This window comes from Euleptes europaea, chromosome 7, assembly GCF_029931775.1.
Source record: "Euleptes europaea isolate rEulEur1 chromosome 7, rEulEur1.hap1, whole genome shotgun sequence".
Taxonomy (NCBI): Eukaryota; Metazoa; Chordata; class Lepidosauria; order Squamata; family Sphaerodactylidae; genus Euleptes; species Euleptes europaea.
In genome coordinates, this window is record NC_079318.1 from 54,330,305 (window position 1) to 54,343,689 (window position 13,385).

The window sequence follows — 13,385 nt, forward strand, 5'->3', positions numbered from 1 at the left end:
AGGAAAAGTAATCGGAAGAAAAAACAGAGGAACAGAAACGGGAGAGAAACAGAAGGGAGGACCCCCCCCACACACACACACAACAAACACATAGCAAGAGCTTACCCACCAAAACTGGAAAATAAGTTGTACAATACAATCCAGGGGTTTCCAAACTTTTTGAAACGGGACCCATTTCTAAGCTTCAGAAGCAATCCTAAGCAGACCTACTCAAAGTAAGTCCAACTGTATTAAACAAGGCTTAGACCCAAGCAAATGTTTTTAGGATTGCAGCCTTATTGTTCTTTTTGGGCCACAACTTTCCCCAACCCCAACATAAAATGCAGGAATCTCACTTCAGCTAACACTGCATGCGTTTATACTTTTTCTTCATGTTTTGTATTTACAAATACAAAGCATTACTGAGCAAACAGGCTGTGTTTTCAAGGCTATTTCACACTTTATGCAGAAAGAAACCCAAATTTGCCATGAAGCCTCCTGCAGACTCCTCTTCCATCTCACCCAATTACTTCTCCTTCCTCCTGGCCTCCCAACCCACCACAAAAAGAGTTGCAACCTCTTGAGTTTTGACCCATGTACTGGTAAAATCCCTTACAAAAACGAACTGGACGAACTGTGTCTTGGGTAGGAATTTTTTTTTTTTTAAATGGTAATAAGACATACATTAACATTTTAAGAGAAACGGGGGAAATGGATGAAATAAAGAATCCTCTCCTAGAAAAAAACTGAAGGCAGCAAATGTTTTAAAAAAACTAAACCAGTGCAGAAGAAAGAAACCAAAACTGATGACTTGTACTACAGATATCTAGAAATATGGTAAGCGGAGCCTTGATTACTTACCGTGAAGGCTCCTTCTCTCCTGAGGCGAAGTTGTACTTCTGACCTTTGATAAAGAAACACACTGATGTAACAGAGGAACTAAAGAACACGCTGACATTTTTTAAAAATTGAAAAGTATGTTAAAAATGTAAAACTAGGAGAAATATTCAGTAATACTTATCAACATTCTGTTTTAACACTGAAGATTTTGGAAAAAATGAGTCAAAATTATTATAAAATGGAGATACAAAGTGCTGGAGACTAACAGAATACAAAAACTGAGAACAGGTTAACTCTCTGGGGTTTTTTTACAATTAGAAAAACACTGCACATGTTATAATAGAATAAAAGCTAAACTTATACTAATATAAAAAAAAAAAAAAAAGGGTTCGCAGAAGAAACTCTGAAGCAGTTTCATCCCCCTCCCATCTTTAGAAGCCCCTGCTGTACAACTAAGAATCCATTAAAATCCATACGACAAAGAATCAAACTCCAGCAAATTTACCCTCTTCCCTTGCAGAAATATTCCACCATTTCATTTTCTTTTCCTTTTAACAAATTAATTCTTTGGAGGTTGCAAGATCCCATCTTACCCTTCAAAAATAAAGTTTGCCTCCCATAGCAACATTCCCTTGACAATTCTCAGCCTACTTTCCAGTCTAGTTATAGAATGGAGATGGCAATGGTACCACTGGTAGAGAATCCCCAGCTGGACAGAAGTAATGCATCCCCTTGTCAATGTTGTAACATCTTTGAGCCACTTCACACAGTTAACTGTGCCATTTTGTTGGACCACTTGGAGTGTACCTGTGGAATGTTGGTATAGCTCTGGGAGTTTCAGACTTCTCTATCCAATAGCTGACAGAGTGTTTCCTTCAGGGAGTTTATTTTATTTATTTATAGAATCATAGAGTTGGTAAGGGCCATACAGTCCATCTAGTCAGTGGTTCTCAACCCTTTTCTGACCGTGGCCCCCTTCCGACCTTGTTTCCTTCCTGTGGCCCCCCTGTCCTACCGGCAGAACAGTAGCTATTTAAATGTTTTGTTCGTAAATAGCCAAGGAACAAAGAAGCATAAACAGCCACACAAAATGCACACATGCAGTTCTTATTGGGAAACTGAAATTTACAAAAAAATACCCCACAAAAAGGGAATACAACACGCTAATAAACAACAATGTTCACATACAAGGGAGAACAAAGCCTCTACCACTGTTTTCTATTTTCTTCACTTCTCTGTTTTCTTTTCTCGGTCATTTCTCTGTTTTCTGCACCTCTCACTTCCCTCTGTGGCCCCCTAGTCTCGTGCCGTAGCCCCCCATTTACGCAATTTTCACCTGTGGCCCCCTTGGAATATCCTGGGGGGCCCCGGGGGGCCATATGGCCCCAGGTTGAGAACCACCGATCTAGTCTACCCCCTGCTCAATGCAGGATCAGTCTAGAGCATCCCTGACAAGGGTTTGTCCAACCTCTGCTTGAAGACTGCCAGTGAGGGGGAGCGCACCACCTCCCTAGTCAGCTGATTCCACTGCCCTCTCTGTAAAATAACTCTCTCTGTAAAATAACTCTGTAAAACTACTCTCACTGTAAAATAAAATTCCTAATGTCCAGCCGGTACCTTTCTACCTGTAATGTATACCTATTATTGCAAGTATCCTCTACTGCTAACAGGAAGCTCCCTGCCTGGTATATCCTCCTTTCCACCTTGAGGAACTCAAGGTGGTTCACAGGCCATTCCTGAGCTCTGGGGCCAAAAGAGCTCAGGAGGTGCGCAAGTGGCCGTGCTGGCATCCGGGCCACTTGCGCCGGTGCCACTTGCACCACCGTGAGTGGAATGGATGCCAGCCTTGGACGCTCACGCTGGCCTCCCTGCGCTGATGTGGCAGTGCAGCCCTGGGATGCCAGCTTGGCCTCCTGCCGGTGCAAGTCCCTGCACTGTCATCCCGGGAGGCATTCCCGGGGCAGTCCCGGGAGGTTGAGTTGCCAGCTTCCTGACCCTTTTCTGGCTGGGAGCGCCCCCTCCAGCAACAGCGTTGCTGCCCCAGGTTTTTCCTGGCGCAGCCTCTCTGTTCTCAATGGGGGAAAATGCCCCATTTTTTACTTTTAAAATGATGTTCTTATACGGCTGTTTTATTTCTGGTCATTTAAAAAATGCCTCATAATCACAAACGATGGTTATTAACTGCCTTGAATGTAGGACATGCGAGATACAGATCTTTTATTAAGTAAATACACGAATAATTCCCTACCATGAATTTTGTGAGGAATAAGATCAATGAGATGCTTGCTGCCAATTTTGTCCCTCACCCAGGGGGACAGAGAAGTCTTGATGACTCGCTGCTTTCTAAGTCTCAGAACAATGGTGATCAGATCCTTCACCCTTCTTCTGAACCTGGAGAAAGGTGAAGGGTCTCACCTGAGGGGGAAAAAAGTTACCTCCAATCAGAAGTCAGCAAGTAGGATACTGCACTATTAACATCCAATAGAACTAGCGTGAGAATAACACCAACAGTAAAAGCCTAATATAATTTTATCCCACCCTACCTCCAAAGTGTGCTTTACCCACTCTTCCCTCCCTATTCTGTCCTCGTAGCAACCTTCCAAGGAAGGTAAACTGAGAAAAAGTGAATGGCCCAAGCTCACCCAAGGAGATTTGTTGAAGAGAAGGGATTTGAACCAAGTCATGGTAATCCAACTACACCACACTGGCTATGAAAGGGATGAGATCTTATTTTCTATTATGTAGAAATAACCACAAAACTAGATAACATGGTATTTAACACTGAAATCCTAGGCACTGGAGTAAGCTCTACTGAATTCAGTAGCCCTTAAGTGTGAAGAAACTTATACAGGATTGTGTAAAACACTGCATTTGTAGTATCTGAGGGCCCTTTCACACGGGCATTGTTCCGCATTTTAACTTTAGAATTGCAGCAGATTTTTAAGAGCTTTCACACGTTTGTTTTGAATCAGCTTACCTTTCACCAATCCTCCATTGTTTGTCTATGGTTTATAATACTACCCAAGTGCCAAAAGTTTCCTGTTGCTTGGCTGTAGAATTGCTTTTGCCTTTCAACTGGAAGGCATATTGCACTTCAAAGTTGCCGTCCCCTTTTTTGACACAATTTCATTTGACAGTTCTCATCCTTTAAAAAAAGACTATATATAGATATACCACTGAGAGCAAGCGTGGTGTAGCGGTTAAGAGCTGTGGTTTGGAGCAGTGGACTCTGATCTAGAGAACCGGGTTGGGTTCCCCACTCCTCCACATGAGCGGCGGAGGCTAATCTGGTGAACCAGGTTGGTTTCCCCACTCCTACACATGAAGCCAGCTGGGTGACCTTGGGAAAGTCACACACTCTCAGCCCCACCTACCTCACAGGGGGTGTCTGTTGTGGGGAGGGGAAGGTGATTGTAAGCCGGTTTGATTATTCCTTAAGTGGTAGAGAAAGTCGGCATTTAAAAACCAATTCTTCTTCTTATAACGATCCTGTTTCCCAGTATTCTTCAATATTCCATATCTACTCCCTAACAGTGGACAATGTTTCTCTTGCGGGCAATGTTGATATTAGCGGTTAAAACTGAGATTTTGGCGCCTAGTCACAGCCAATCAGAGAAGCCATAGCAAGGAATCCAACTAATCTAGGAGATTTCTCAATATCATGTAGCAAGGGCATGTGCTTGAACTTGAAGCGTGACCTCTGCACTAGACATACCACACATATCCTGTCAGTTCTGAAAGTCAGGTATTTTTGGCATTTCAGGAACAGTAACGCATAATGGTGACTCTATACCTGCTTAACATCTGGATCTTGAAACGCACAGCAGCATATAAAGAAAAAACACAAAGGGACCATCAAATTGCATTTACACCAATCGAGTCTCACGTTCAAAGGCAGGAAGACAAGTGCAGAGGTGGAACAAAAAAATCAACCAATTGCAAAATGCCGCGCTGATACAGCACAAAAATGAGAACACGCACACACAGGCATGGAAAATGCAGAGCCATTTGAAAGCAAAAAAAGCACTTCACAGATGAGGAAAAAGCAGCATAAGAATGCCATTTGACATACATTGGTCTCCCTCAAAATCAATTCAGAAACTCCAGTTGGTGCAGAATGCTGCAGCTCAGCTATTATCAGGAGCTAGATAAAAAAGGCATATTACTCCCATTCTACAGTCATTCCATCAGTTGCCAGGCTCCATTTAAGGTACTGGCTATCACATACAAAGCCCTTCATGGTCTTGGACCCTCGTATCTGCAAGACCATCTCTCCCCCATGCTCCGCCACGACAGCCTCACTCACCTCAGCAGGGCCTTCTGCAAGTGCCAGCCTGTAAATGGGCAAAAATCAACAACTGCCTGTACGTGTGCCTTCTCTGTGGTGGCCCCCACCTTGTGGGATGGTCTGCCAAGTCAGGAAGGCTCCCACTCTCCTGGCTTTCTGCAAGCTATGTAAAACTGAATTATTCAAGAGGGCTTTTCTACGCAGGCAACAGGGGAGCACTGTACAAAATGATTCACAAAGTTTCTTGGGCAAATTATTAGGGACCGTGTTCTACCCATATCCTATTTCATTGTTCACTGAATGTCTCACCCTGCTGATTGTATTGACTCACTCTGTGCAATCTGTCTTGAGTCCCAGTGAGAAAGGTGGACTATAAATAATGTAAATAAATAAATAGACCTCTGTTGCAAAATCACTTCACAGGCAACTGCAGCAGCAACAGGGAGAAAATCACAGTCGGGTGGCCATGTGAAGGGGATCAAAGACATGTTTTGGTATGAAACTGTACCAAGGTGGAAGAGCGTAGAGGTGGTAACGATGGACTATACCCGTTCAGATTTCAGGGGTGGGATTATATTTTTCAAAGTTAACCTATTTTAATAATTCCCTCCAAGTGGAAAAATTGGCATAATGCATGAAAGGCTAAACTACAACCTCTCTCCCTGATATGCTCAATTTTTATTGGGGGGGGGGGTGTTTGCATGGAAGAGCGTTAAGAATGTGATCTGCCCACCTGCATCCTGAAGTATTACAGTCCATCCATTCTACCATCTCAGAATTCTACCATCTCATTCTGTTGCATGTATAAACCAGGACTTTGTCTACACTTGATTCTGAACTACTGAGCTTTAATTAAATGATTAAGTAGTTAAAGCAACATAATTAACAGACCTTAAAGAATTCTAATTTGTACACAGCCTGTGTATGTCTTCTTTTTTATTTTTAATGGTGGCAACAGTCAAAACTACACAAGTTACAACTTGCTTTTATTCTGGCACATTTCACGCCCAGGGTCATATTTAAACTTCAAACTGCTACCTTAAGTTAAAAGAGAAATAATTGTTTTTTGTCTTTTATTTGGTTTTAATTGAACTATTTGTTTTGTAAGTCACTTTGAGGGCCTGTTTGTTTCAAAGGTGACCTGCACATCTAATTAAGTAGATAAATCATTTTTCACTTTTCTGTACTGGAAAATATGAACACTTTTCTAATATAAACGAAGAGAGCCTTTACATAGTCAGATGATTTTGAAGCAAAGCAAACCAATTCTTTTGAAAGTGCCATTACTTAAAAAAAAAAACCATTAAAAGCTAGTTGCTACTGCTGTAATCCTCTGGTATACATTGGTATTCATCTGAAACAAAACCAAGTCAACAGTTCAGAGGTGACAAAAATCTAATATAAGGCATGGTCTAGAATGGAACTGTTTTCTGCCTGATATACTAGAATGGATGTTAGTAGTCAACATCATTATTTGAATACCATGTTAAAAATAGTGAGCACCGACTGTCAGGATGACCAAATGAACAAAAGTTTAAATGCCATCTCTGCAACATGTTAATAATCTGTGAAATGCTAAAAAAAAAAAGTAATCCAGTGAAATGGTAACAATTATTACAATGCTGACATCACCAAAATGCTAACATGTACAGGAATGCAACATCTACATTTTATGTAACATCTCTGGTTTCCCTCTGTCGTATTTTCAACATAGTTTAAACTATGCATGATGAAATGATGCAATTAATACTGTAGCTTCCTTTTAGCCAAGACCGGTACTTGAACAGGGACCCAAGTCCTTTCCCTGCAGCTCATTTTGGTGAGCTACTTCAGAGTGCACAGTACAAGCAGAAGTGGGGAGGGATGTCCCATCTCCAGCCCCTACAGTAATATACAAGCATACCTCAGAGATATTGAGGGTTTGATTCCAGACCGCCAAAATAAAGCAAGTCACACGAATTTTTTGGTTTCCCAGTGCATATAAACACTATGTTTACACTACACTATAGTCTATTAAGTGTGCATTATGTCTAAATAGCATTATGTCTAAAAAAATGTACCTGAATAATAATGGAAAAGTTTGATATATTGTGAGAAGTACCAAAATGTAACACAGAGACACAACGCGAGCACATGCTGTTGGAAAAACGGCACCAAAAGACTTGCTTGGAAACACAATATCTGTGAAGTGCAATAAAACGAACACAATAAAACGAGGTATGCCTGTATATCACCTTGCTATAAATATCCCAGGGTTCAGGCCTGGGTCTTTGCTAGACCAACAGTTAGGCTCTGCCCTTGCATATGTACCCTCTTGCTCCACATTCCTGCTTTCTTGCACCACTTCCCTTCCTGCTGGCATCTCTGTCAACCCCTGCATCCACTCATTTGGCCTTCTGATCAGCTTACCTATTCCAGCCCCACTTTTAATAGATTTCTCAGTTATGGCCTGAACTGTTGCTAAACTCACCCTACAGGAAGCCTACCCTGCCATTCTATCCAACCCCAATCCCAGCACTGCTCAAATGTACATAGGGGCTTCCCATGCACTCAGCTTTCCACTGCCCAGCACAAAACACTTGGAAATTGTTTTGCAAGATACATTGGTAGAGAACGTAGCCAGCTGCTTTGCTGACAGGAAGAAGACCAAAATGGACACTGGCCCCAATAAAGTCCTTAACAAACAGAATGGCCACAATTCAGGAAGCTCACTGTTCCGTCTCGGGCCTCAAATTCAGTGGGATGTGGTTGTGTATGACCACGCCATTTAAGTTCGAGTCAGCACCAACAACTTAGGGAATTCAATGTAATTAGCTTGTATATTTGATATACCATACAACCACCACTAACATTATTCTTTTACTGTACCTAGCAACACAGTTCCCCAGTTCCCCGGCACAGTTCATGCCAACTGGGAAAGCAGAACACTAGACCACCCATAGACAAGATAGGGGGTTGTACATACTTGGGGTATTTCCTAAGTATGCAGAAAAATATGACTTCATATATTAACTGAAAGAAGAAAAAAGAACACCTCTTCATTGGCATAAGGGTGCTCTGCAAGGCTTGAAATGCTAAGAGCTGTTGGGGGGCAACTCTAGAAGGAAATTCTAAGATTAGCCTGCTCAAGCCCCTGAGCACTTATAGAATCGTGGTGGGAGTATTTAAGTATTGAAAGGTTTATCTCCCCCTCTGATTCTTCGTTCTCTCTGTAACAAACTTTGTGGTCAAGAGCATATCATGAAGGTAGTAAAATAAAAACACTAGGTCCGAATGTCAGTGTTTGGGGTCAGAAAGATGCTCAATCATGTGTTGGTTTTTATGTTTTCAATGGGATGGCTGTCATTTTTTGGTTTGTTTCCTATTCCCAGCATGCCAGCAGTGCAACCTGATGCCGGCCACACCCTGGGCCCGCTGAAATCAGCAAAGCATTCTACCCAGGATCAGCAAAGCATTCTTTTAATAAAGAAGTGTTGGGATCATGTGCTAAATGACTGCCCGCCCTTTTGTTTTTTAACACCCAACCAAACCAAGAGTTCTGGAGAAGCCAAAAACCACCTCTGAGCTGCTTTTATCCTGGCTGAGGACAAATAAAGTTACCTGTATGTTTTTCTCAGGAGAAGTAAAAAAAAAAAAAAAACTTGGTGGGGGGATGGCGTTTTCCAGCAAGAAAATGGCAGGAGAAGGAAGGTTTGCAGTTTCCCTCTCTCTCCACCTTATTCTCCTCCTTGATAAAGCAATCCTACGAAGCTAAACTTGCAAAAGAAAAGTATGTTTTCTGTAACAAACAGGGAATTAAACTGATCGGTAACTAAGCCCTAAGACTTGGAGAGCTCTTGCCACTGACAGAACATAATACTAAGTTAGACCAATGGTCTGACATCGTATAAGGCAGCTTTGCATATTCATCACAAATGCCCAAGCCCTCATTTCTACCAACAACACTCAAAATATGAACTATTACTTATGAGTAAGAAGCTATTCCCCACCACCACCCAACACTAATTCAGTGCTACGAGTATGCTCTTGTTTTACTAAAATAAAACTCAAACAGGATTTGGAGGAGTAATTTCTCATTACCAAGAGGTAATTTCTCATTACCTAACAACAACCTTTGGAATGCCTTACCTTCCAAGCTAGGATATGTAAAATTTTATGAGTTTATTTGAATCAATACAGCAAATCATTTGCCAGCTGAGGTGGGGGGTTGAATCTGAGAAAAGAAGTAGCCTACACTGTCACAGCTAAACTGAGTAACTTTCATTTCAGCATTTGCCTTTTGGTTCATACGCTATATACACCAAGGCCAAAAACAAATAAATGAACAAACCAATAAACAGTATATGAAAACATTTCCACCATAGTGACCACCAAGTCCACATCCATTTCCCTCAAAAGAGCACATTCACTCTTTATACGTATCTACCACAAGGGTAAGTTACTCCCTCCACAGCTCTATAGAAAGAGATCTGATAAAGTAAATCAAAATGGAATATCTGCTAAGAGTCAGAAGAACTATTCTTGTAACTGCCTTTCGTTTTACTGTTAGTCTGTCTATATATTTATAGACTACCATAAACCCACCTTCTACTTGACTAGCATGAAAATTGACGAGCATGAAGTGCATTGTTTATACAATGTTTTTTTAATACACACACACACACACACACACCTATATACACATAAATCCCACCATAACAGTCTTTAGAATAGCTTACATCATATATAAAACAACTAACAAATAAAACTCCCCCAAAGGAACAACACTCTAAAACTCAAAAACCACAAAACCCAATAAATGGTAGATTATTTACTTTGCAAAAAATAAAATGTCAGATGTTCAACCAGCTTCTAAATATAAATGGAATGAGATGTTTTTGGATTACTGATTTAGGATTGAGTCCAAACAGATCTGAGAAGGGGGCCCTATTTGACTACCAAAAAGGGCATTTCTAGATAATGCCCTTTCTAATACATTTCTAGCCCCCAGAGAGCTCTATGCTCTTCAGGAAACGATCTCCTGGTGACCCTGGCCCAAAGATCATCTGGCTGTTCTCAACCAGGGCCAGAGCCTTTTTAGTGGTGGCCCTTAACTGGTAGAATTCTGTCTAAAGAGACCCGAGTCCTGTGAAACCTCACTCAGTTTTGCAAGGCTTGTAAGACAGAGATGTTCTGACAGGCCTATGGTTGAGGACAGGATGGCTTGCATATAATGGCTGGCCAATCCTGTATCTCACCCTACTTCTACTTCCACCTTTTTTCTTTTGGTCTCCCACCAAATTGCACCAGTTGCTCCACCATTATTAACATCCAGGTTTAACTGGGTCCGGTTTCGAACCCCGACTATTGAAGAACATCTATGTTAAAATTAATTTTATGGGGAGGACTTGTATTAAGAATGTCATTTGTAGTTAAGTTTCAGGAAGTTGGCGTTTATATATTTTATACTGAATTTTATTGTATGGAAAATATGGAATTTATTATATGATGTGGTTTTACTGCTGTGAACCACCCTGAGCCCTGCTTTTGCGGGGAAAGGGAAGGATAAAAAATCTAATAAAACAAATAAACAAACAAACAAGTAAGTTGGGGATCATGTGACCTGCATGGACAAAACCTATGTGGGACAAGGGCTGTAGTAGGGATGGGAATTAGGTGAGATAAAGCTGGCAGGATCTAATCCTTGGTGTACATGCATACATGACATATAAATGGCCTGACAGTTTTCCTCTTCCTTTACATCCTCTTAACACTGGTAAACAACCAAAAGGATAAAGATACTGGCTGTACCTGTGAAATCCCGACTGGTTGGGTACCCTGGTTTTTGCCTTTCAGATCTCCACTTTCAGTCTCAATGCAGAGCATTGACACTGTTCCATATCTGCATACATTTAAAATGAATGCACTAAAAAACAGAGAAAATATCCCCCCCCCCCACAGAAGTCAACGGCCTATTGACAGGCCTATACACTCCATGCAGGTGAAATGTTTTCAGCAGGTCCCTTGTCATTCTAGTATGTAAGCAACATAAAGAACTTCACTGCAACTTCCATCTCCCCCTCACAGTCCCCATAATGCCTGCAGTTTTTTGGGCAGGAACAGGCACGAGCGTGGTATTCATGTGTGATTATCATGGAATTATTCTACCCAATTGACTAAAGCAAGTTTTCCAGGAAGCAGACAAGGTCACTATGTGGGCATTCATTTGCCATTTTTAATTATGTGCAAATAGCACACATCCCCTTCCCCTGGGCTCAAATAATAGTAAAGGATGCAAAATTGATTAATGTTATAGACAGCACCATCCCATACATGACCATCTTTGTAGCCGCTGCACAATCATGTGCTTGAAGCTCCCCCACACACACACACGAATACATACAAGCGTAATAAACCCGCACAAATAAGCTGTGGAACTAAAAAAAGTTCATAATTCATTTTGTCAGACATACAGTATCTCACAAATCAAACCCACTGTTTCTTTTTACCTTAAATGTAAAAATGGTTGCGGAGCTCACTGCAAATTCAACACAGATTCCTTTTAGCTGCACACCATTACAATTTTTACTTTATTTATATAACACTTTTGTTATAAATGACCCAGAAGCAGGCGATTAAAAGCAATGTACAAAAGTTCTCCATTAAAACAGCTATTTTGCACATGAACAGCTTTCCAAAACAAGGAACAAATATATAGTACTTGCTGCACTGAAGGCACATGTCACAAGATTACAAAGGAATGAGCTAGCCACACTTCTGATGTAGAATGAGACAGAACGGGACAGATGCTATTGCTTATTTGTACATGTTAATCCATGGAAAAGTTAAAGGTGTCTGATGACTGATACATTACTAAAATCACACAACAGTTTGATGAATTTTAAACCCCAGAGATGACTACCCATCCCCACATGGGGACTATATCAAACTTTCAGGCCTTCGAAGCATCCCGAGAAGCTTGAAATGTGCCTAATGACGCTTCTCACACAATTATTCCCTACATTAAACCCTCCTCAGAAATTAGAAAGATGTGCACATTTAAGACAGTTTGTGGCAGGATCGATTTTTTTAAAAAGTGCCTCAACTCAAGTGTCCATGGAACTCAGGCCCTCAGGCCTGGAAATTCTTTCCTCTAACTCAGAGGTGTGGATTAGCCTTCCTCCAACTTAAGTTCCTCTTCTGAAGGATCCACTTAAGAGGAAGGCTTCAAGGTTTGCTGAGCAAAATGGCTGGATCCACCTCACTGGTATTCAGAAGTGAAAAACTGCACTCTGCACATGTGCAGATGCACTCTTAAAGGTAATATTTAGTGCTTTACAACCCAATCCTGTGCATGCTTGCTGAAAATAAGTCCTACCATCTTTATTACGCAAACATAAGAACATACGAAAGGCCATGCTAGATCAGACCAAGGTCCATCAAGTCCAGCAGTCTGTTTATATAGTGGCCAACCAGGTGCCTCGAGGAACCCCCCAAACAAGACAACTGCAGCAGCACCATCCTGCCTGTGTTCCACAGCTCCTAATATCAGAGGCATGCTCCTTTGGTCCTGGAGAGAATAGGTACGCATCATGAGTAGTATCCATTTTGACTAGTAGCCATGGATAGCCCTCTCCTCCATGAACATGTCCACTCCCCTCTTAAAGCCTTCCAAGTTGGCAGCCATCACTACATCCTGGGGCAGGGAGTTCCACAATTAAACTGTGTGTTGTGTGAACCATAGGACTGTAACCTTTTGAGTGTTCACATACATTAACTCAGTATCACGAACCTGGAAGATTATTAAGAACCTTTCAAGCATTATTATCCCCACACAGTACATGGGTGGGACAGAAGCTGAAGACAGCAGCTTATCTAGGGCCACACAGTTGAGTTCATGACTGAGGCGATATTTGAACCAGACACTTCCTGACTCACCCTGCTAGCGACTTTGCTACAAGGAGTTCTCATCCTGTCTCTATTATGGCTCTACACATTCCATGTATGAGGATCAGGGCCAACCGTGGCCACTTCCTGGTGCACATGTACACACACAGAGGGAGACAGAGAAAAAATACGCATATTTTGCACTTCACAATAGTATGAAGTCTCTAGAAGCTGGGTGCCAGCCATCTTCAGGGGCAGTGCACACAACTACCATATAGAGTTCTTTGTATCTTTCCACGTACTATCAGTCCCAATAAAGTCTGCAGTATGGGGAAAATCACCCAAACCACATGAAGAGCCATCACATAGCAGCATATGAGGCCTCCACATTGTGGCTGTGATACATGTACCA